Genomic DNA, 26,923 nt, shown 5'->3' with positions numbered 1-26,923 from the left:
TATCGCTCGTAACTATACTCTGGAGTCCTTCAACTTCCAGAAATAGGTTGTCAACAACATTACTAGCATGAAAAGTAAACAGAGGAAGTTGGAAAACAAGATTAATAAGTTGATTAAGGACTCTAGGAAAAAGAAGGATGAGACGGAAACTAGTGAACTTGATGAGGAAATCGAGATGGAGGATTGGCTGGAAAAAGATTTGATCAAAGGGGATTTGAAACACCTGGAGGCTGTTATAAGAACCTTGAAAGAATAGACTGAAGAGGATAAAGACAACATCAACTCCTGGGTTGCTCATACTGAGAAGACCCTAAAAAAATTCATGAACCATAGCCTCTAGGTCCTCAAAGTCTCATCACAGAACATGAATGCTTTGGTGGACCATCTGAAAAGGAAAAATCAGGAAAAGAAACTCATTGTCATTGATGATATTCCAATTTCTAGCACCACCCACCAGACTCCCAAGCGCAGAACAAGGCAGAACACTACTGGGATGGAGATTAATACGAAAGATAGCTAGTTGAGAGAGGAAAACAATGACCTGAGGGAAGCGGCCAAGGCCATGATGCTCTTCGTTCAAAATGCTGAGGAATCTATTAAAGTTTTCAATTAATTTGTAATGCTGGGTTTGGAGCCAACTTCTTGTTGACTTCTTGCTGTCTTTTTCTTAGCTGCTGGTTTTTGTACTGGTGTTTCATAGCTGTTTTGTTTAGTCTCTTTAATGCTTATCTTTCAAATTGTAAAAGGGTTTCGGGTCCCCTAAAACCTATTTTTACTTAATCAAAAACATTTCAACCAATATTTTAGCAATAAGGCATTGTTTGAGTGATGCCAAAATTTTATTCAATTGCTAAAGATGAAAAATATGAGACCATTGCTAGCCAAATTGAAGATTCATATGAAGAAGAAGATGGATAAAATTCTAATATTGTCAAAAATATTTTTAACACTCTCAATTCTATTGGAAAGAATAGCAAGAAAAAATATAAGAGAGCCAATAAAAGAGTGATTACAACCTCCTTAGTAAGCCATCATTTGAGGAAGACTCTCTTTATGAGACAAACTTGTGTTGATTTGAATATAGATTATAAAACTTTGGATAGAGAACTTGCAAGAAGAGAAAGACTTGAAAATCCTCTGCAAGATGATGCATGGGAGGCTTCCACATGTTGATAAGAAGTTGACCAACAATGTGAAGGAGGAAATTCAACATTTTTTGCACTATAATTATAGATTATCACCCAATGTAAAGGATGTTTTAAAGTTAAGAATTGGTAATCGAGACCGCGCACCGCATCCTAAACATTTATTGAAATCAAGTAAAAAAATTTACAAAAAATCTTGTGAAACACATCAAACATCGCAAATATTGCAAAGGGTCTTTGAATCTTTGAAGTCGTTTTATTGTGTACCTCTTGAGATTCATAATACTTGTTGCAAATACCATGTGGAGTTTTTAATTCACCATGAAATTTTATGCTATATTCGTTCTACGCTACATAGTAATGATATGTTGGAGGAGTGCAATGCAATGAAATTTATGAGATCATCAAGAGACTTGCTAGATCTATTTTTATGTCTTAAGAATAATGGATTTTTTTTCTATAAAAATGATTGTTTAGATGAGAAGTTCTCACAATGTGGTGATTTGTCAAAGTTTGTTTCATATTTTCATGAGGGGAAGAAACCATGAGTTTGGAAAGAATATTGTTGAGAAAAAAAGACATGAGATAGTGAAATATACATTGAAGAGTGGAGGTGAAGGTTCTACATGTGAGTTGGTCTCGAGAGAAGTCGGTGTTGCTGATTTTATTTTATATTTTAAGGAAAATCATTTTTGCAAGTATACCATGCATACCCATAGTTCTCATTGGTTGGATCAATAGTTCAGGATGTGTAAGAACTCTTTCCCAATTGGCAGTGTTATATTGATCGTCGATTTTGCAGAAAACTATATATTGCAACCACAAAATAAGGTACATGCTTAGTATTACAATTCAATTCAGATTACTATTTTTGTTCACATAACATCTATACATTCCCTTGATAGTACAAAAGAGGACATGAAGATAATTAGGGAGTATCATTTTTATATGAGTGATGATAGATCTCACTCCTCTAAGTATGTGCAATATTGTTTCGATATGTTTTTTGAGTTCTTGCAGGAGAAATGTATTAAAATAGACATGTTGGCATTTGATGCTCCTGTGATGCTCCGGTGAATATTGGTGATGCGCGATACATGTATATTCTTAGGAGTTGTCATTGATGGAAACTTAGTCAGTTGTCTTGATCCGGTATGAAGATTTGGCTAATCGGTGATCTAGAGTTATCTTTTGTAATCAATCTACCCCGTAACACTCTATTTATAGTTCTTGAGGTTGATCCCACTTTCGATGAAGTAGATTTTGTGTTTGGTGATAAAGATTTATTGTTAAAGTATCTAGAGATAATAATCATGCTAATTAACCCTTCAATATTGATTTTGGCATGTGATTGAAGATCTAGTATCTGGCAGTATAGAAAATCAGGTTATTCTTCATATTTGTTGATGTAGCATGTATCTAGACTCTCTCAGTTAATTCTGGTGATTCTGGTGATTGGAAAGATCTATAGGAAGCATGTGATCATGTGTTTTTGGTCCAGTGCAAATTTTTGATAAGGATTGAAGCCGACTTGCAGCTACACATTTCATATTTTCCTATTTCATGAAGCCAACATGAAGGAAATTGATTTTAGTGTATGCAGATATATAAGATTGATTTGGTTAATGATTTTTGGTAATGAAGAAGATGTGGAAAACCTTTTTGTAGCATTTAAGCATAGTTTCACTTGTGCATTTTTTATCTCAGTTGATTTAGTGAGCATAATAGAATGAAGCGGAGCAGACAAGCAGATTAGTGACAGTGGATCATTTGCACTTAATAGGAACTGATTCTTGCCATATTCAGATGCTATTTACCAGTTCATTTCTTATTTTAATCTTTTTTAAACAACTATAAGGTAGTGTTCCTTCCTTCGAGGTTGTAACCCTATTTTTGTATTGAGCAGTGAGCTCTAGGCAGTGTGCCTAAATGCAAGTGCATTACCCTTTTGTAATATTGTTTTTCTACTGGCCATAGTGGAATAATATCATGGTTTTCCCATTTGGGTTTCCACATAAAAGTCATGGTGTTATGATTTTGTGGTTGGTTGTTTTGTGTTTTTGCATTTCAATTTCATGCTTATGCTTTCGATGGTTTTACTGTTAAATTACAAAATCAAGAAACTGGTAGAACACTAATTCACCCCCCTCTCAGTGTTCCTTGATTCCAAGAATTTATATTAGAGCCTATTTCCTCTAAGGAAGCCTAACCTCTTGAGGAATATCCATGAGATTGAATCAATGAACTCTAGTTTTGAGAGAGAACTTTGTGTGGCACTTGAGGATCTTGATGCAGCAATAAATGAGATCAATTCCTTGAACAGAAATCTGAATGCAGCTGAAGACTTCATTAATGACTTGAAGGATCAAGTGAACACTTCAAGAGATAAGAGGAAGGAATTTATGGACAAGCTAAAAGAGAAAGAAGATCAAATCATGGAAAATCAGGGCAAAGCTGATGAATGTGACAAATTTGCAAGAGAGAATGCTTCCTTGAACAATGAAATGTAATCCATTGTGATGAAGCTAACTAATGAGATTGAAGACTTGAAGAAGAATGAAGATAATTTGACTCAATAATTGAAGGAAAGAGAAGATGAATGCTTGAGGATTACTTACAAGAATGATTAGTTGAAGCTTGAGTTGACACAATCGAGGAATAATGGTCAACAAATTGTTACCCTAAGAGATGAAATTACTACTGCAAATGAATACAAAGACAAATTCAATGCTAGCTCAACAAGGATTGATGAGATGATAGAAAGTCAGATACATGGAAAGGACATGCAAGGACTTGGATTTGAGAAAGGAGAATCATTTGGATCTAGGCAAAGCAATACAAAACCTAATCATAAGAAGAGTAAGAATCCTCTAGTAAGACAACCTAATTCCTGTAAATTCAATGGTAGATGCTTTACTTGCAATAGATTCACTCATATGGCAAATAAGTGCAGAAGTGGGATGAATAATGGAATGATGAATAACATGATGAACAATGTTTCTACCTTTACCTGTCAATGCTTCAAATACAACAATTTTGGTCACAAATCAAACATGTGCAGAATGATGAATAACTTCTAGAATAAGAGATGTTTTGCATGTGGAATGTTTGGACATATCTCTAACTAGTGTAGGATGAGACCAAATTAGATGAACTTTAGACCTATGAATAAAGTTGTTTGTCCTGCATGCAATAAAATTGGTCACATTGCAAAATATTGCAGAAGCAAAAATGTTAGCAAGAGTGCTCTGGTAGACAAGAACAAGACTGATGAGAAAGCGAAAGCGAAAGTAGAGGAAATAAAAGATCAGCATAAGAAAATGTGGGTGAAGAAGGAAGATTCTGCTACAAGAAATGGCTCCACACTTGAATTCGGTGATGGAACCTCATCCGGTAACTAGAGCTTTTTGCCTTAGGGGGAACTCTTCATGCAGATTCTAAAGAACCCCCTCTTCAACAAAGATATGCAATCGATTCTGGAAGGTTGTAGAAATCTTAAATCATATATACATATGTTATCTAGAAGATTTAGTGAAGATTTGATTCCTCGGTAAGAGACTCCATGAAAATCAAGGTAACCGGTTGCAACATTTATTACAATGCAGAATTAGGTTTTCAAAGTTTAAAAAGATATTTCAAGTCTTTATTTTTCACAATGTGATCAAGAGAAAGTGCAGAGTAGTAGAGAGAAGTAATTTGGTGATCTAAACAACAATTACAATAGTACTAAAGTGAATTCATATGTCCAGTTGTGAATTGAGGTATTTATCCATTTCAATCTATCAGTTTCTGAAAACCCTAAGTTCTAAATGGCATCATTATCCAGAATTGCTACCCTATTGGTTGTGGAAATCAAGGATAGGGCTCGACCCGTTTTCAAGAAACATCCTTTCAAATCAGTCAAGGATGATCTAGATGGAGCATTTTCTTTTGTACCCTACAGTATTCTTTATAATGAGGATATCAAGGAATATATCTACTATGATCTTGAAGAACTCAACAACGGTGACATGTTAACCCTATACAACAATCATCTAGTAGACAACTTGGGGAATATCAAGCTGGAATATCAGTATTTGCAGGTCAAGGGTTTCTCTCAGTCTGTACACTTTATGACATTTGATGAGAAAGAATGGATCTAGTACATACTCAGTAGAATTCATGATGAATTTATGTGATTGGATAAGCCTTACAAGATCCCTAAGCAAGCAATCTAGGCCGTGACTTGTCTGAGCGCATCCGGTGAAGTTCCAAGATTAAGGAAAATATCAAATAACATTGTGATTGCTGCCACCGGTTCTCAATTTGACAATAGAGTGATGACAATCAATGACATTCTGGAGCATGATTTCAAGTTTGCATCAATGGTGGTTGGATATAAAGTATACCAGTCAAGCAAACAAAAATCTGTCTCCGGTACAACAATATACTCTACCTATCAGATGTTGAAAGAATATAAGAGGTATGATTTATGTCCAATTCTCTTGAATGAGTTTTTGAGAAATTTGAAGAAAATTAAACAAGACAAGAAGCACACCATTAAGCTTGGCACCCTTATTATTTGTTTGGATCTAAATTTCATGAATGAAATCCCTGGTGTTCAAGGAAAGGTCCAATGGGCCTATGGCAAGTCAATTTCTATGCAAATCAAGGAAGGGATTGTGGAGATTGGTGATGACACAATGAGGATATCCACTTTGTGGGGTTATTTCAAAAAAATCAAGCCACAATGAAGAGTAGAGAAATAATTTCAAAAGAGATAGTGGAGAAGTATGAGAAAATAATTTGCTTCATGGTTGATAAAGACCAATGTCTAATGGAAGCCATTGAGCCAGGGATTGTGTAGATTCTTCCAATGGGTTATGAAGTTGATGTTGCTACCCTTGATGCCTATTCTCAACATATGCTGAGTCAGCCGATTGATGAGAAAGACGAAAGATTCAGCACTTTCCAGGAAAAAGACCTAAGTCTACATCAGAAGTTCTTCGAACCCACCCAAAAAAGAAAGATTAGAAAGGAGGTAGACGCAGTGGCAGAAAGGATGGGTTTGACTATAGAGGCAGTGGAAAGAGCCAGAGCTCAGAATATCTTGAGAGAAGAGGATGTGATTAAACCTCAACCCACTCTGACACCTTCATCCTCCATGCAACCTAAGCCTAGTAAATTTGCACCTATATTCGGTGTGAAGAAATTGGTACCTCCACCTAAGGCCAAACCAACAATATCTATCAGTGGAGTGGAAAAGAGGAGAAAAGAGAAGCCTTGAAGGCAATATATTGTTGCTCAGGGATAACTTTAAGAAACCACCCCCTAGGCAAAAGTGTAAAATCCTGGCGAATCAGACATTATTTTTTGGGAAATTTTCATATTGATGGTGAAATTTTTTCAAAGTAGGAAAATTTTTTTTTTTGTATTGGCGATTTTTTCCGAGGGTATGAAAATTACATAAAATTCTAGCGAATAATACCTTGTTCTATGGGGAAAATGTATATTGTAGGAGGTAAATATTTTTCATTTAAAGGAACAAATCTATAATTGTATGGGCGAAAATTTTCTAGTCCGAAGGAAAAATTATTTAAACGTATTGGCGATTTTTATCCACCACTTGAAAAATTATTAATTTGTTTGGCTAATATTTTGTTATTTATGGAAAAATATATATTTTATTGGCGATTTTATGAATTCATTGCCATTAATAGACACGACACATCACATCACATCAGTACATCACATTGAGTCTAGACTGTGCATGATGTATAAAAAAGCATGGCCTATTTGACATGTGAAGGGTGACATGTACCTAAAATCCATCAATGATTTTAAACCGTTCGATGATTGTAGATCAATGGCTAAAGTTTTATTTCAGCCCAATTTTCTGAAGAGAACATAGTTCACTAGAAAGTGCCCAGAACGGAATTGGATTCAATATACATGTATCAAATGCCACGATTGATAATGTTGGTCATTTAATATATGTCTAGTCACTAACTGCAATCCACTCTATCACCACAACTTCCAATGTGGTACTTGCCAGCTTGGTACTGGTTTATAGCTATTTCCAATTTTACACACTAGTGCATTTAGGGAAAGATATGCAGAGATATACGAAAGATTTAAACAAATTAAAGGAAATAATACAGTTAGAGAAGTAATTACTACAATCAAGAGCTTCAACTATTTATATACGATCTTTGCTTCTTTCATCTTCAATTAGCCTTTTCCATTTGGTAGATAAATCGTTAGAGCTCATGGTATGTAAATTTTGCCTCTAGTTTAGGTCTATAGGCTTAGGTTGTTTAATTCGGTAATCTGATTTGTCAAGATGGACACTCCACTTGAGAAGCATTTCTACAGAGGACAAGAGAGCCTTTTTGGGTTCTGTTAAAGACCCAATCCTCCAATCAGTCTGCAAGGAGGTTGGGATGTTCACCAATGAGGCTGTGAGGATGGTGTTGGGCAGAGATTTTCTGCATAATGAAAATAGATATCATGTTAACACAGACATTACATCCTAGTTTTTGGTGTCTCTTCTGGACCTCGAAGGAGAAAAGGTGGATATGTTGATGTTGATAAGGAAGGTGTTTAAGGAAGACTTCCTTGGAGATGACATTACTCTTGTCACCCTTGCAGAAGTAGGGGTGGGGATCCCTTGGGCGAGTGAATTAACCAAGCTTCTCCTCCCTGACCAAATAGTGCTAGTGGCCAGGCAATCGTTTCTTTTGAACTTGAGTGTGGAGCATTTGACGTGTCATAGGAAATGGGCGTGGATTGGTAGGGACTTTCTCCAGAAATGGTTGCTCCTGGATGACTTTCCAAACTATAGTTGGCTTGAAGAATTCTCTCAGCTTATGTTGTCTGTAGAATTCTACATGGAGGGAGGGCCATATTTTTAGGGTAGACCATCCACTATCTATGCCCTAGCCCCGAACCCCTAGTAGTTTTTTTTTTTGGCTATGTCCTCATAACCCAAACCTCATAGGTTCAATGGCTCACTCATTTTGTCTTTAAAGTTTTTAAGGGACTCAAGTCTCAGACATGTAAAAATTGTAAATTTCTGAAACATACATATTAATGATAATTTTGCAAATTCCAGTTCGTTTCAGTTTGCCTCTTATGGATATAAACATGTTTTCTATTTCATTTTATTAATGATAGTTTTTCAAATGCTTTTTGTCTATGAGCTACGTTATTTCAATATTTTGTTAAACAATGGAAATAAATTTAAGACTATGATCTTTTTTATGTAGTGCTTCTTCCTCTATATTTAATATATATAAAACAAATTGAGTTCGTTCCATTAATTATTTGTACATTGATTATGGTTGATTATAATTTAATAAATATATAAAAAAAAGGATGTTTATCTCACGAAAAATAAGTGAATTAAAGTCCAACTTACTTGTTGTTGAAGTTTTGAACTAGTGCATGCATGGGTTGGTACATGCTATGATCTATAGTTAAGATTTTATGATTATGAAGAAATTTGAGACATTTATGAATGGTAGATGGGATCGCTTTCATGGAAGAGAACCAAGGATGTGAATATATTATTAAAACAGTTTCAAAAAATAGAATTGAGAAGCGGATATATTTTATCATTTATATGTATCAATATACAATGTGGTAATTGTTCCCATTTATTTTGTATCAAGCAAATTAAAGTAATTAATTATATTACAAAATACCCAATGAATTAGGTATTTTACGAAGAAAGGCCCGTCCACTTATTTGGTCCTATCACTCATTCAATCTTATAATCTATCTTTGTAATAGAAAAAAAGACTATTTAATATAATTTTGATATGATAATCAACTTTGATATGATAATCGACAGCTTACCCTCTTTTTAGTCCCTTTGTGGGCTTGTTTTTTCCAGCAACTACAATGCTTTTTCTTTTTTTTCTATATTCAAAATGATGAAATTTTATGAATCTGATCAATATATCATACATATATATATTGGAACGAATCGTGAGAGTATGGATTTGATCTTTGCAGTGATATATAGTGGGCCATCAAGTGTTTCAATAGTCTCACTAGGATCAAAGGTAATGCATATTGCATAGGTCCTTAGGAGGTGCAGGTTTATCAATAAGATTCACCATATTATTAGACTTGAGGCCAAGGTCATTAGAAGAAAATTCAAGATTCTTAGGCTCAATTAGAGAACAGGATTTGACTCAATTAGATCAATGACTCAAGGTGGATTTCGGCTTGAATGTGGGAAGTGAAAACATTTGTGAGAACTTCACTCGAAATTGAATGTTTTTCATTTAATTAAATATAATTAAGTCTATAAAGCTCTATTTCGGGTGAAAGTTGAAAATGATTAAACAGACTTAAAAAACAATCCAAAAAAGTGACTCGAGTGTGGTGACGTGCCCGAAAAATGGAAAAAGTCATGGGACCCATGACAACTGACAACAGATACCATTGTCCATTGGATGAGAATAGATCAACGACTTAAGGTGGATTTCGGCATAAATGTCGAAAGTAAACACATTTGTGAGAAATTCCCCCAGAATTGAAAATTTTACATTTAACTAAATATAACTAAGTCTATAAAGCTCTATTTCGAGCGGAAGTAGAAAATGATTAAACAGACTTAAAAACAGTTCAAAAAAGTGACTTGAGTGTGGTGACGTGCTCGAAAAATGGTAAAAGTCATGGGACCCATGACAACTGACAATAAATACAATCGTTCGTTGGATGAGCACAAATCAACGACTTAGGGTGGATTTCGGCCCGAATGTGGGAAGTAAACACATTTGTGAGAACTTTGCCCGAAATTGAACGTTTTACATTTGATCAAATATAATTAAGTCTATAAAGATCTATTTTAGGCGGAAGTTGAAGGATTAAAAAGACTTAAAAAATAATCTAGAAAAGTGACTTGAGTGTGGTGACATGCCCAAAAAATGGCAAAATTCATGGGATTCACAAAACTGACAATAGATACAATCATCCATTGGATGAACACAGATCAACAACTTAGGGTGGATTTCAGCCTTAATGTGGGAAGTGAACACATTTGTGAGAACTTCACCCGAAATTGAATGTTTTATATTTAATTAAATATAATTAAGTTGATAAAGCTCTATTTCTAGTGGAAGTTGAAGGATTAAAAAGACTTAAAAAACAATCCATAAAAGTGACTCGAGTGTGGTGACATGCCCAAAAAATGACAAAAGTCATGGGACCCATCACAACTAACAACATATACCATCGTCCGTTGGATGAGCACAAATCAACAACTTAGGGTGGATTTCAGCTTGAATGTGGGAAGTGAACACATTTGCGAGAACATCACCCAGAATTGAATGTTTTACATTTAATGTCCTCAGAATTTATACTAAAGGAATGAATGTTTTGTCCTTCAGTGATGAATAGATATTAATAATAATGAATAAAATTACAATAGGCTTCTAGATATTTTGCCCTTTAGGTATTACTTTTGTATTTTTTAGTGTTTTCAAAATAAGTGACTCATAAATCATAATCGTATTTCATTTCATGGACAAACTAGTAAATCGAGGGAGATTCAGAAATGGTTACTAGATTGAGGAATGAAAGTTGCAATAGAGACTGTCTATACCAATCTAGTGAAATAAAAATTTTGGGTAAAATCTAGAGCACCTACATCCTACCTTTTTTACTTTGTTTAATCTTGTGGTTCAATTTGAGGGTTAGCATTTTTGGGTTTGTATCTAGCATTATTTTGAATTATTAACAATAACAATGATGGGGAAAACGGGAAGCAGTAGTTCAATCGGAAGCCAAGTGAAAAAAAAATGTACCTAACCAAACTGGTTAAAACACCAAGTTTCACTAATGAATACCATGATATTTATGACCTTGCTATACATGGTGAAAAGGGTATCATAGATATTAGATATGTATTATCTAGTAAGGCGATAGATCCAACCAGGGCAAAATTTACTGTTTTCAACACAATGTTAAAACAAAGAACAAATAAAATCACATCATGGGATGCTAGATTGGGAAGCATGGTGTTACCTGAAGTTTTCCCTTGCCCCGATTTTTTCATGGTCTGCGTCAAAAATTATGATGAAGATAAAAAACAAATATTCAATAAAAATACAAAAGAGGAAATTCTATCCATTAACGTGGGAGAATTTGCTCATTTGTTGAACCTAGAGTTTGAAGCACAAAACTCAAACGTCCACATTGACCTAGGAAAGTGGGCAGATAATTATGAGAGTCTTGATCCAAGTCACAGAGATTCATTTATCAGAGCTCTAATATTGTGTGGTACTCTGTTGGATCAGAATCATAAGCCTCCTTATGATTCTAACATTTTTGTTCCATGGGCTCGAGATACTATTTCCTTGCTGACATTTTGCCTGGGATTGGAAAATGATAGGGAAGTGGGTGCTAGCCTTCTTGAAATAATTTTTAATATCCATTGTGTAACTCAGCCAGTAAGATATAATTTTGTTGAGTACATTGTTCAATCCATGCAAAAACAATTACTAATTATCAAAAAAGGTTCCTGTAAGACATTTAGGTTCTCATCCCACTTGTGCTATCTCCTTCTATCCAAGTATCGTGCAATATTGGAGACCAAAAATATTCAAATTGTGAACTATAAGATTGATGAGAAGACTCGGAACATAATAGAGTGTCCAATATATGAATGGACACCAAAGATAAGGATGCATGATAACAAAAATAACTACAACCATTTTGTAGACTTCTTTTTGGCTACAATGTGTAATGAAATTACAAGCACTCCAATGCCTATATTGCCTATGTCTTGTAGAGATTGCATTCAACTTGGAAGACAAATAAAATTGGCTGATTGGTTCTTCATGGAAGAATGCACTATGTTAAGGTTTTATGGATCAGCAGTAAAACCATATAGACTTCCAATACATGTTACAGAGAGGGTATTTGCATTGGAATATGTATGACAGTTGGAGAGAACAAATAGGCACTTCCATGGTCAACAAAAGAAGAGCATATTTCCTTCATTACCTTTCTCATGTGGAGGTTCACATTTGAGAGAAAAACATTCAATGTGGGACATGATTTTTTGATAGTTTTTATCTTTGGTGATGACGGTCTCTGGTAGTATGATCCAATTGATGTAGTTCAAGCAAGGGCTTAAGAAAAATAGGAACTCTTTAGCGTTATGTCAACATGAAAGTAAACCATTGTTAGAAAAGCTTAGAAACATGGACTCCTAGGATGAGGTAAAAAAAGAGATGGAGAAAATTGCCACTGACAATAACATTTCAACAGAAGAAATGTCATCACAAATTATGGCATTGCACACACATAGGACAACAGAGGAGGGACGGGGCATCCAAAATAGGAGGTCCTATAATTTCTACCAAAAATCTACTAATCCATATAACCAATATATTCCCAAAATAATTCTGCAAGAATGTAAAGAAATTTATTGGACTCAAACCAAAATAAATGATTTTTGGACTATGAGGAAGAATCTTGGTGAACCAAAGACCAGTGCAAAATTTGAGTCCATCGATGAGGATGGAAAGTTTAGCAAATTGTAGAATATGGAACATCCCACAACAACATATGATAGGACTGAAGATGATAATGAGTATGAGGTTAATCCCACTCCAACAACTACTACAGTCCCTAAAATATTAAGTGGAGTCAATGAGTCCATGAAAGAAAAATATAGCAAAGGGGCAAACATTGTGGAAAAAATGGGTTTTGAATGTGGTGGTCTAGGTCCTAGAGGAGAAGGCATTAGGTATCCACTTGAGGTAAAACTTCCATCAAATTCAAAATCAAAAGCTCTTGTTAAGCCAGTCACTGGACTTGATTCTTTAGATTCATGATGGAAAGGTACTACTCATTACCCTTAGGGTCAACTTGCATTTGTTTCAGGTTCAGATCCATAACCACCACCACATCATGGTATTCCCATTGGTGGTGAATCAAGTGCCACTTCCACTAGTGGGGGATCTTGGGATAGTATTCCTATTAGTGTTCAATCAAGTGTCACTGCGATTGGTGGGGTTGGCATGGGTACTACTACTAATACTAGTTGTCTTGGTGTTAGACAAGGGCAACAACAAAATATCTCTCACAAGAGACCACTAGTGGTAGATACTCATACTATTTAGAATCCTATATCAAGTGCCACTGACACTACAAATCTATTATTTGCAACTTCATATCAGACCTCTCAAGAGATTATAAAAACTACACATGAAAGTGACAGTGGGATGAGATTAGGAATGGTTGTTGGTAATCCTAGTAATGCATTAGTTAAAACCATAGGCATAGGTGGAACTGGAGCCTCTGCTATTCCTATTTCATCTTTCAAACATTCAATTGCTTCAACAAGCCCAAATTTTCAATTTCATGATTACTATGATACATTTGAACACACAACAAATGCAAATAAAGAAAAAGAGAGAGCATTTCATAGGGTTGCCCTGATTGATGTTTTAGATGAACAACCTGCAAGGAACATGACATTTCCAACATATGACCCACCCAAAGATATGATCGAGTTCATGGTTGTTATGAACCCAACTAAAGATTAAAATCCACCACACAGTAAGATAGATCCCTCTCAATTTCAAGTTAGCACCCTCCAAATGGATTTTTCCAAAGTACATAATGTGGACAGAATTAGTGTGTCAAAAAGGACTAACGAAGTGGTCTACACTTCACTGCTAAAGGTGGAGAGAGAAAAAATAAACCAGAGAAACAAATAAAAAAGTTACAAGAAGACCTGGCAAATGAAAAATCAAAGAGGAAAGCAATAGATAACCAGTGCAATGATTTATAGAAAAGGATAAAAAATTTGGGCTCTATAGTAGAAATTACAGAGAAGGAAAAGATGGATGCACAATTGAAGGACCTTAGAGAAAAACTGGCTAAAAGTAGTAAAAAAATTGATGAGGAAAGAGGCAGTTTTAAAAATTTATACAAAAGTTATGAGTCTATTGCTGCCGAAATAAGAAAAATACAGGACCTATTGAATCATCAGAAGGAAAAAGAAAAACATTTGGAAGAGGAAGAAAGAAAAAAATGTGCACAAATGAAAGAAGACCTGCACAATGCAAATGATAAAATTAAAACTTCGAAGGATAGATTGAAGATAATATGAAAAATACAACAAAGTATATACAAGAAAACATTTGGGGGTGAATAATGCAGAGGAGTGACAAGTTGTGTGAATGGTTTGAATTGAATGAATGTCTGAGAATAATTTATATGAAAATCAAAGGGCACATTGAGAAGAGCATACATGTTTATTCAAAAGAGGATATGGTAAAATAGATTTTACAAGTAGTCTATAGTGCCAGTGACATCTATTTGGAATACAAGGGAATTAAGAGCTGCACTGATACCATAGTTAATACATCACCTATCCTTAAAAAATGCTATAAACTAAGGGAAACATTAGAAGTTATGGATAAATATGGTAAAAAGATATTGAAACTGCAAGAAAAGACAACTACTTTGATTAAACTTGGTTTTCCTAAGACTGTTGACCCATCAAATAAATTCATTGGAAAAGAAGCTTACAAAAAAAAAATGGAGATAAAAATGATGTCTGATTTAGACTTGCTTCCTAAGAACACAACTCCCCAAAGATTTATAGAATTCATCAAACCATTTACAACTCTGAATGCACTATTGGATGAAACAGTCATGTCAAGTCACTCTTCTCAATATGGGTTGTTGACAAAGTTGCAATTGAATTTCCATAGTTTAAATAATATCAACCTTCCATCAGACAAAGAGTGGAGAACCCTACAAAAATTGGCATAGAAATCTTAAGAATCATAGTATGTATTGCATAGTTTTATGCTTTTACTCTTAATTTCAAGTTTTTATGTTCTTTCTATTTGGAATTTAGCATCGCTTGAAATAACTCTATTTTATGAATAGGAAAACACCAGCACTCGCTATTGCTAATCTAGCCTATGAATGTATGATGCACAGTGCAAACCTTCAACCTGAAAATTTGTATTCTCAAATTCTCGCAAGTTTTAACATTTCTACATTTCTCTATTTCTAATTACTAGGTTTTGGGCACTTCTATTATCTATATTTAATTTGTCATGGCTTGAATTAATATTTGATTTTGAACTCTATTTTTTGAACATGAGACATTATACATGTAGCAGTTGTTAAATTGCTAATCCAGCCTGTGATGACCATGTAAAACTAAATTTGTGTTGAAGCCTGAGTTGGTGATTTTGATGTCGAGTCTTCACATGTTGCAAATTGACCTAAAGCTGTTGTTGCTCCCTTGTTTCTATAAAAGGGATTTTAGGGTCATTTGCAAAGGTTTTGAAACTCTGTATTGACTTTTGCATGGAGAATCACACAGAGTGGTGTATTGAAAGAATTGTATCATATGGCTATATTTTGAAAGAATTAATGAAAATCTAAGTCCTCAAACATGTCTAAATAAACATCTCTATATCAATAAACACATTATTGTATTTTATTATGCTATTTTAAATCTAGAAATAGAAAGTTAAAAAATACAATTACAAATCAATATTAAATTCTAATTGCAAAAAGTTGACAGACTCGTAAAATATCATCAAGTTATCAACCATAATAATATGATTTTTTAATATGAATGATGAGATACAGTAATAAGATTAATAAATACCAATCTCTTATAGTTTCCATTCATCCTCATCAAATTTAGAGCTTTCTTGATTCTTGTCTATGTTTTCTTCACTCCAAGTTTGCATACCTTCGTTGAACTGCATCTCAATGCTACCAATAGGTCTAGTACATGAGTCAATAGTCCCACTGGCTCTTAGGTTTGAAGTGTTTCCCAAACCTCTTCTTTCACATTTGGACCTCTAGATTTGCAGTGCCCTATCGTAAGGAAAAGTGTGGACATCATACCTAGATGTATAGAGCCTCAAGCAATTTTGTAAATTTTTGTCTAGTTTGTTTCTTAGCTTTGATTTTAGGAACCCCAAAGCACTGAAAACTCTCTCATCTTCCACCGAACCCAATATCATGGTAAGAAATAATTCAGTGAGCTTCAAATATTCTGGCATTGAACTACGCAACACTGTATTCTCAGCTATATATTTCCAAAGCCTTGTTACTGATCCCTCTTCATGGGGGTTTTCCATTGTGCCATATTGTTACCTCATAGTGTATGTAAAATGAGATGATTGCTCTCTAAGACGAGTTTCATCTAGTATTCCATTTATAGTTACTCCATTCAATTCTCTAGATTTGCAAAATTGTTTTATCAAATTCAGTAGCTTACTTCAAAAATCAACTACACTATTGAGCCTCCAATATTGACGAAATACAATAGACATGGCTTCGAGAAGGTTGTCAAGAGGGAATCTGCTTCTAATTTATGAGGAAAGATCATAGGAAATTTTCTTCACAGAAGTAGTCACAAATTCAACAATCTTATTGAAATATTCCCTTGTAACTCTTTCTAGTTGCTTCTTGGGGCACTTTCCTAGTTCCTTGGGGTCGACCGTGGCAAAGAAGTGCATTGATATCTCAACTCCTTATACATTGGCACATACCTCCCCATTTGCACCGATTTGTAAAAATTTATCAAGATTGTTCAAATATATGAGTGTCTGCCACTTAAAAAATTTATTATCAGATAGTGTTGGTTGATTTCGATAGAGATTGTCGAGGGTCATTGATGCAGAGAGTCTTGGAGCCTTGTTTGTTTCACCTTCTTGAGTGACTTGTCCTACTCAACCCTGCAACTACTCAAGTCCTTCCTATGGCACTTGGTAAGGGTTATGAAAATGAAACCTCTAAGGTTTGACCCTCCTTGAATTGCCTCCTAGGTATAGCCAATGATATCTAGACAATCAACTCCTCCACTTGAGGTTGTCACCTCAGTTACTCACACTCACTTCTCCTGGGCTCCAACTACTCCTTCTAGGATCTTAACACACCAACTCTTCTTATGGTTTACCAATGCATTAATAAGGTGTCTTCATTATTTTTTTAAGTTTAAGATTCACCAACTCCATCACCATGGTTTATCAAGCCTTCTAGGTCTCTACCGGCACCTAAATAGGCCTAATTGCATTAGCCCTCCTTAAGCGGATTTTGGGGTTTAATTTGCAAAAGTCCCAAACAAGCCTAGGAATAAATCATGGATTCAGATACCCTTTTGGAAGTTGTATACAATAATTGAAAAGTGTGTCTGGGTTATCCATACAGGTGTGGTTTCCAATGCTACACTATTTTGTGGGGTTTTATGCTTAACCGATGGATTGACAAACTTGGTCTAGAACCTTTCACCAGTCAAAGATCTTACTCTAAAAATATTGAGAACCTTCAATGACACTCTAAGGTCTTTTTATACATATGCCACTTGGTCCTGCATCAATCTCCAAGTGCTCACAAATCGCACTTTGCTTACTATCCTAACTCACCTACTCCCAACGGTGAGCCTAGGTCTTCATTGTTTCTCCTCCTCCTAGACCTACAACATAACAAACCTTATTCCAAAACTATGAACAGGCCCTACTCTAGCATTCTTAATGATTTCAACAAGTTCCATCAAAGAATGTCTAAGCTAGAGCCATTTCTTGCTCTTAAACCCTACTTGCAAGGGTTTTGCTCCTAGTTGCAAAGAATGAGAGAAATCTCTACAACCTGGAACAATCAAACCTGCAAACCAACCTGATTGAAAAAAATACAATGAACATACAAATATGGAAATGATTTTACACCATCTAGTCCATACTAGACCATACAAGCAATGAAAACAAGACAAAACTATAAAAAACTAGTGAAAACAAGATTGTATCACAAACCAAAAACTTTTTCTTGCATTTCCAATCCTCTAACCCATACAATGAAGTGAAATTTGGCTTATATCCACTAGTTTAGTTAGTTCAACCAACTACCTAATGCCCATAACAAAAAATGCAACTTTTGCAAGAAATTGCAAAATGTTGCTCAACAACTTTTGACAACTTTTGCTCCAGGATGCAATTTTGCATTCTAATGCATTCTAAGACTCTTGAAGGTCCTCAAACACCTTACAAGACCTAAACACAACTCAATTGACTCCTATTTCATGAATACATTTATCTAGAGTATTTTGCCTGTGAACTACCTAAGCATCTCACTTCTCTAGTTAACAACATCCTGAGCACAATTGACTCAAACCAAAATTTGGACAACCTAACCATGGATCTACTGAGTCCTTAATGGTTGGTCCATTATTACATCACACAGTTACTCACAAAACTAAAAGAAAATCAAATCTTACATTCTTGAAGTGCTAGGTGCCCTGCACCATACTCCCCTAGGTCAAAGAACTCAAGTCCGTTGAGTTATAAGGTCTGAGATCTCCACTCCATGCTGAAGTGTATCTGCCTCTAAAATCCACATGGCATCTGAATCTAGTAACCCTGTCCACTTAACAAGATAGTTCTTGTAAACTCCCTTCCTTGTCTTTTTTACTATCTTGGTATCCAAGATGCTCTCTAACTCAACTGGTTGACTAGGTGGCAAATCCTTTACCTAATCTTCATGAACTGGTGATGGCATGTCATTCTAATTTACTAGTGACTCTCCCTTGTATGGATAGAGATCACATGCATTAAAGATAGGAGATATCCCCAAGGTAGGTGGAAGTTCAACCTCATAGGCATTCTGCCCATACTTGTGCATCACCTTGAGAGGTCCAATTTTCTTCATCATGAGCTTGATAGGCTGCCCTTTGGAAGTCTCTCCTTCCTAAGGTATGCCAACACTAAGTCTCCTATATAAAATTGTAGCTTCCTCCTTGATTTATCAGCTTGAACCTTGTACTGCTCAGATTTTTGTTGTAAGGACTGCCTTACCTTATCACACACCTCTTTAATGTCTTCTGCAAAGTTCTTCCCTTGTGCACTCTTGGGTGCCATTGAGCTAAGATCTTTGAGCTCTATTATGCCCTAAGGATGGAATCCACACACTATCTCAAAAGGACTATTCCCAATGCTATGGTTCACTGAGTCATTATATGCATATTCTGCTTGTCGAAGTACTAGATCCCAAGTCTGCCCATGTTGCCTAGTAAGACATCTTAGAAAGTTACCCAATGACCGGTTAACTACCTCTATCTGACCATCTGATTGAGGATGATAGGTAGATGAAAAAGGTAATTTGGTGTCGAACTTCCTCCATAGTGTCCTCCAAAAGTGGCTCAAAAACTTTACATCTCTATCACTCACAATGTTGATTCGAAGACCATGAATTCTGACTATCTCCTTGAAGAAGAGGCCTGCAATGTAGGTGGCATCATTGGTACTCTTGCAAGGTATGAAATGTGTCATTTTGTTGAACCTATCTACTACCACATACACACTATCAAATACTCTTGGTGTCCTAGGCAAACCTAACACAAAATCCATGCTCAAACATTCCCAAGGCCTCTGAGGTATGACCAAGGGCTGATATAGACCTGCATTGCTTGAGGTTCCTTTTGCTCTTTGGTAGATGGTACATTTTTCTACAAACCTTCTCACTTCTGATTACAACTTGGGCCAATAATAAAACCTACCAATTTGCTCCAAAGTATTATCAATGCCAAAATGACCTCCTAGACCTCCTTGATGCTTCTCTTGAATAATATTTTGTCTCATAGAACATTGAGGTATACAAAGAAGACAACCTTTGAACAACAAACCCTCTTGCACCATTTATTTTGAATAAGAGACATGTGAGATATTAGAAAAACTAGTACAAACATTATATATCTCTGTAAAATCCTTATCATCCTTGTAGAGGTCTTTTAACTCACTCAAACCCACACTTTGCAATTGAATCTCCTACATGGTCATGATTCTCCTACTTAGTGCATCAACAACTTTGTTGGTTGTCCCTTTCTTGTGTTTAATAGTGAATGCATAAGATTATAGGTACTCAACCCACTTTAGGTGTCTTTGGTTCAACTTCTCTTGCCCATTGAGAAAACTAAGTGCATGGTTGTCAATGAAGACTACAAATTCTTTGGGCAACAAGTAGTGATGCCACTTTTTCAATGCTTGGACCATTGCATACAACTCCAAGTCATATGTGGAGTACCTTTGCCTAGATTCATTTAACTTTTCTGAGAAGAAAGCTATAGGATGTCCCTCTTGGCTTAAAACTGGCCCTATTGTCCTTTGGCTTGCATCACATTCTACTGTAAACAACTAATTGAAATCAGACAATCTAAGGGTTGGCAACTCTGCTATCTTGGTTTTCAACATCTCAAACCCCTTATTGGCTTCCTCTATCCACTTAAAGTGACATTTAATCCCTCCTTTAATAGTATTGAGAATAGGAGAACAAACATAACTAAAGTTTTTCACAAACTTCCTATAAAAAGATGCCATTCCATGAAAGCTTCTAACTTCACTTATGCCCCTAGGGATAGGCCAATTAAGTATTGCTTCTACCTTACTTGGATCCATTTTTAAACATCCATAAGAAATAACAAAACCAAGGTATACCAGCTCTGTTTTCAAAAACTCACATTTTTCAAGGTTAATCTTAAGTTGAGCCTCCTTCAACTTATTCAAAACCATCTCCAAATTCTTGAGGTGTTCCTCCTTGAACTTGCTATAGATCACAATGTCATCAAGGTATACAATTACAAATCTACCAATAAAATCAACTAAGACTTCATTCATGAGCCTTTGGAAGGTACTAGGTGAATTGGTGAGGCCAAATGGCATTACCAACCACTCATATAGGCCTGCATTGGTTCTAAAGGTTTTCTTCCATTCATATCCAGGTCTGATTCTAATCTGATGGTAACCAAACTTTAAGTCCACCTTGGTGAAGTAGCTTGCACCTCCTAGATTGTCTAATAGGTCCTCAATCCTTGGCATGGGAAACCGGTACCTTATGGTAATCTTGTTGATTTCTCTGGAGTCCATGCACATTCTCCATTTGCCTCCCTTCTTAGGAACTAACATAGTAGGAACAACACATGGACTCAAACTCTTCTTAATAAACCCTTTGTTTAAGAGTTCTTGCACTTGTTTGCCGATCTCTTCATTTTGACTGGGTGTCATTTTGTAGGCAGCTTTTTTTGGTAGATTGGCCCCTGGTATTAAGTCTATTTGATGATTTACATCTCTCATTGGAGGAAAGGAATCAGGTAAGTCATCCCCTATCACTTCTCCATAATGTTTGAGTAGTTCTTGCACCTCTTGAGGAACTTCACTCATTGGATCTGCCTTAGCTTCTTCACTAAGTTTCAACACTACAAGATGGCCTTGATGTCCTTCTTATTTCAATACTTTGAGAAAATATTTTCCACTCATCAGCATCACACTTGAGCCTATTTGTTTTTCTTCCTTTGGTTTAGGTAGTGGATCCATTTGATACTTTTTCCCATTCTCAGTGATAAGATAGATGTTCTTCTTCCCATCATGAGTAGCTTTCACATCATATTGCCATGGATGGCCCAACAACAAATGACAAGCATCCATAGGGAATATGTCACATAATAATATATCCTTGTACTCACCAATTTCAAAATCCACCCATGCTTGTTCATCAACCAATACATGTTGCCCCTGGTTGAGCCATGACACCTTGTAGGGGGTGAGGTGAGGTAATCTTTTTAGTTTGAGTTTGTCCACCATTTCAACTGAGACAATATTCTCAGTGGAACCTGAAACTACAATCACTTTACAAATCTTTCCATGTGACCTACAAGTGGTACTAAACAAGCTTTTCCCTTGTGGTGGATCTTGAGCTTGGGGTATCTTGAGCATTTTTCTCCTCATCATCAAATTTTCTCCCTTTGTCACTGGGCCTGCTTTGCTAATTGAAGAAGTTACACTCTGAGTGTCCTCCTCTTGCAAAAATTGAGTTCTTCTTTCCCCCATGTATGAACTTGTGGATCTTGAGGCTTTTCCTGGACACTTACTCATGGTATGCCCAACTTGATTGCAACGATAACACCTACCAGTGGAAACTATATTTCCTCTATCTAAGTTTCCAAACCTGACCCTAAAATTGCTCCTTCCTCTATAGGATCCTCTAAATACTTCTCTCTGAGAATCTCCGCTACCTTCTTGGCCTTTCTTCTCTTCACTTCTTGGTGATTTCTGCCCTCTACCAAAGTTCCCTCTACCTCTGAAATTCTTTCCTTCCCTATGTTTCTGATTTTGCTCATTCCTCCTTTTGATCTTCTCTTTTGCCCTTAGGGCCAACTGAAAACACTTATGGACAGTGTTTGGTGTGAGTATACTTATTTCATCTTGTATATTCTATCTAAGGCCATTCATATACCTGGCCAACTTCTCCACCTCATTCTCATGCTTTCTAGCCCTCAAACTAAGCTTATGGAACTCTTCAGTGTATGCATTGACATCTAACTCCCTTTGTTTCAGATTTTGTAGTCTCTTATGAATTTGGACTTCATAATCTCCTGGAAGGAATTGTGCCTTAAGTCTGATCTTCATACGCTCCCATGAAGTTATCTTCTTTTTGCCTTCTTGTATCCTTTCTTCTTGCATCATATTCCGCCAAACCAATGCTGATCCTCTCATTCTTGATTTGGCCACATTGACTCTTTTCTCTTCTGCTACCTCTTTGTAATTAGAATGATTATTGAGAGCTTCTATCCAATCTAGCAACTCTTCTCCATTGAAGTTTCCTCCATATGTGGGTAATCCATCCATATTGTCCTTAGAAATGGATTTGAATTCCTCAAGGAATAACTTTTGGTCTTGAGGCATAGCTACTGCTGCTAGTTCCTCTCCATATTCCACTTATTCATCAATTTCATCTCCCCATTCTATCTTAACCTTTCCCTTCTTCTTCTTTACCTCTCTGGTTCCTTTGCTTCCTTCTGCATCCTTCAATCCTTCTATCATCTATGCCACCATCTGTCAGATGGCTTCTGGAGTCATTACCTTTGGAGGCATTGAACTTTCTTCTGATTCTTCACAATCTGAAATACACCAAATCTTTCAAAGAATGGCTCTAATACCACTCTGATATAGAGAGTCTTGGAGCCTTGTTTGTTTCACCTTCTTGAGTGACTTGTCCTACTCAACCCTACAACCACTCAAGTCCTTCCCATGGCACTTGCTAAGGGTTATGAAAATAAGACCTCAAAGGTTTGAACCTCCTTGACTTTCCTCCTAGGTATAGCCAATGGTTTCTGGACAATCAACTCCTCCAGTTGAGGTAGTCACCTCAGTTACTCACACTCACCTCTCCTAGGCTCCAACCACTCCTTCTAGGATCTTAACACACCAACTCTTATTATGGTTTCCCAATGCATTAATATTTATTGTGTTTTCAAGTTTAAGATGCGCCAACTGCATCGCCATGGTTTCTCAAGACTTCTAGGTCTCTACCGACACTTAAATAGGCCTAATTGCATTAGCCCTCCTTAAGTGGTTTTTGGGGTTTAATTTACATAAGTCCCAAAAAATCCTAGGAATAAATGAAGGATTCAAATACCCTTTTGGAAGTTGTAGACAATACAAGAAAAGTGCATCTGGGTTATCTGTATAGGTGTGGTTTCCAATGCTGCACTATTTTGTGGGATTTTATGCTTAATCGATGGATTGACAAACTTGGTCTAGAACCTTTCACTAGTCAAAGATCCTACTCTAAAAACCTTGGGAAACTTCAAGGACACTCTCAGGGCTTTCCATACATATGCCACTTGGGCCTGCATCAATCTTCAAGTGCTCACAAATCACACTTTGCTTACTGTCCTAACTCACCTACTCCCATCGGTAAGCCTAGGTCTTCATTGCTTCTCCTCCTCCTGGACCTACAACATCACCCACCCTATTCCAAAACTATGAAAAAACCCTACCCTATTATTCTTAATTATTTCAACAAGTTCCATCAAAGAATGTGTAGGCTAGAGCCATTTCTTGCTCGTAAACCCTACTTGCAAGGGTTTTGCTCCTAGTTGCAAACAATGAGAGAAATCTCTACAACCTGGAACAATCAAACCTGCAAACCAACCTGATTGAAAAAAAATACAATGAACATACAAATATGGAAATGAGTTTACACCATCTAGTCTGGACTGGACCATACAAGCAATGAAAACAAGACAAAACTATCAAAAACTAGTGAAAACAAGATTGTATCACAAACCAAAAACTTTCTCTTGCATTTCCAATCCTCCAACCCGTATAGTGAAGTGAAATTTGGCTTATATCCACTAGTTTAGTTAGTTCAACCAACTAACTAACGCCCATAACCAAAAATGCAACTTTTGCAAGAAATTACAAAATGTTGCTCAACAACTTTTGACAACTTTTGCTCCACGATGCAATTTTGCATTCTAATGCATTCTAAGACTCTTGAAGGTCCTCAAACACCTTACAAGACCTAAACACAACTCAATTGACTCCTAGTTCATGAATATATTTATCTGGAGTATTTTGTCTGTGAACTACCTAAGCATCTCACTTCTCTAGTTAACAGCATCTTGAGCACAATTGACTCAAACCAGAATTTGGACAGCTCAACCATGGCTCTACTGAGTCCTCAATGGTTGGTCCATTATTACATCACTCATTAACTCACAAAACTAAAAGAAAATAAAAGCTTACATTCTTGGAGTGCTAGGTGCCCTGCACCAATCATGCATGTCATCTTACACAGTGTAGCATATTCAGCAATATATAGAGCTCATTTTTGGGCAGCGTTCATAATATTCCTCATTTCCTCTAGCATGGGAAAAAGAGCTACTGAAGTTAAGAGTGTCTCTAGATTACTTAACCTTTGAAAAAGGTCAAGAAATTTTGGTTAATCTAATTCGTCATGAGTTGTGTGCAATAGTTCAATCAAGGATGGATATTCTGAAAAAACTCGATGCGTTGGACCATCCAAAGAGATCCATTTGGTATCATTATCCTTGAGAAGCTTATTCCCATCAGATATTCCATCAGCAAAGTGTTGAAATTCCATAAATCATTTGGGACTTCAACAAAATTGTGAGTAGAGCTCTCTGATTAAAATTCTAATTTTTTTTACTGAAGCATACTTGCTCACAATTCCAAAAGCTGGATTCATTTTGTGATCATGCAGTGAATTGCAGTAATGTATAGTGCAAATGAAGTTTCAATATTTGCACAAAGATCATGCCTATGACCTTGCATTACTGAAGCTCCATCTGCTCCAACAGACACCAATTTTTTGGCAACCGTCATCTCATCCATACCTTCATATTCAATTAAACTTCTCTTTACTAGTTTAAATAAAAATTTTCATTGTCGCACTCTCCTTCATTTTAGCAATAGATATTAGATGAGGTTGGAGAGCATGATTCTGTATAATATAAAAATGCATGCATACCCATGAAGTATTATCTACTATTGTAACTTCATCTAAAGAAAATGCAATAAAGTTTGACTCTCTTATTTTTTCCTTTACATCTTCTTTTTCAAACTCAGCAAGACAACTTGCCCATTCCCATCCACTGTTTACTGACCAGTGTCTATGAGGATAGTTAGGAACTTTCAAAAAGTGTAATAAACCACTAATTGATGGGAAATTTGTCATAGCACACCCTCTACCTAAAATTTAAAAAACAATGCTTAACTCAACAACTCTTCTGAGTTGTTCTATTTGCATTGCTTTTCTAAAACTAGCTCCAATAGAACCTTTAACTTCAACAGGCTTTGTCTTTATTTTCTCATGAAAATAATACTCTTCGGCATTCCTCACATGCTTACATTCCTCCTTTGTTTTCTATCTTATCCCTGATTTTTCAAATCTGTCTATCATTTGTTTTTCATAAACTTTACCCATATGCTTTTCTATGGTGTCAAATTTTAGTTGCAACCTAATTTCCTTGTTATGTTTCCAAGTGCAAATCTCACACCTGCATTCTATTGGAGGCTTTCCTTCAATTGGATTCTCCATTGGTTGAATGAATGGATACTTTGATGCCCAATTAATTTGAAAATTCCTCACTGACATATCCCATTCCTGATCCTTTTTTGATTGTGGTTTATCCTTTTTTAATCTAGCTTTTCTTTTCCCCTTCTATGTATTATCATCAATGGCATTATCACCCAAGTTGATTATATCATTTTGGCTAACTTGGGCATCTACCAAATAATATTCTTCAACATCATCCTAATTTGAGATATTAGGTTCGCAGTCATCTTCAACATGTGGTGTAGGTTGTGAATTTTGTACTTGTACTTGTGATGATGTACCTTCCTGGTTTTCACCACAATCTTTTCTAAAGCCAAAGTACGAAGACAACATTCTTCTTTTTGTTGGCCTCTCATGACCTTCCCCACATTCAAGTTTCCTACCCTTCTTCTTGTTCGACATCTCCAATGAAATAAAGGCTGCCAAAAAAATATTTTTTTGTTGAAGAAGAAATAACATACTATAAAGTATAAGATATGTTTCATTGGCCCTAAGACCTACAATCTAGATGTCTAAGGCTTGAATCTCCTGGCTGACCACTTGGCACTGATGGGTCCCCACTGAATAAGAATGAACTCAACAGTGCAAAAAAATCTAGATAAATCCAGAATAATATTATAACACATCAAAAATATGATCGCTCACCTTTAGGTCACTAGCAGTCACCAATGTAGTCAACAACAATGATTTTCCTTGGTCTAAAACTTCACTATTGATCATAATTTAGAGCCTAGAACCCACCAAATTGTGTAGAGATAGATCTGATATTTTAATGTATTTATACCAATCCTTATATGGTGAATTCCACGGGAAATTTATATGATATACAAATATTTGGAAAATCCCGCGTAACTATAACATGACTTATGTAATTTTTGAGGCAATTG

Source organism: Cryptomeria japonica, chromosome 5, assembly GCF_030272615.1.
Source record: "Cryptomeria japonica chromosome 5, Sugi_1.0, whole genome shotgun sequence".
NCBI classification, from domain to species: Eukaryota; Viridiplantae; Streptophyta; class Pinopsida; order Cupressales; family Cupressaceae; genus Cryptomeria; species Cryptomeria japonica.
Note: the sequence above shows the minus strand (reverse complement) of the source record.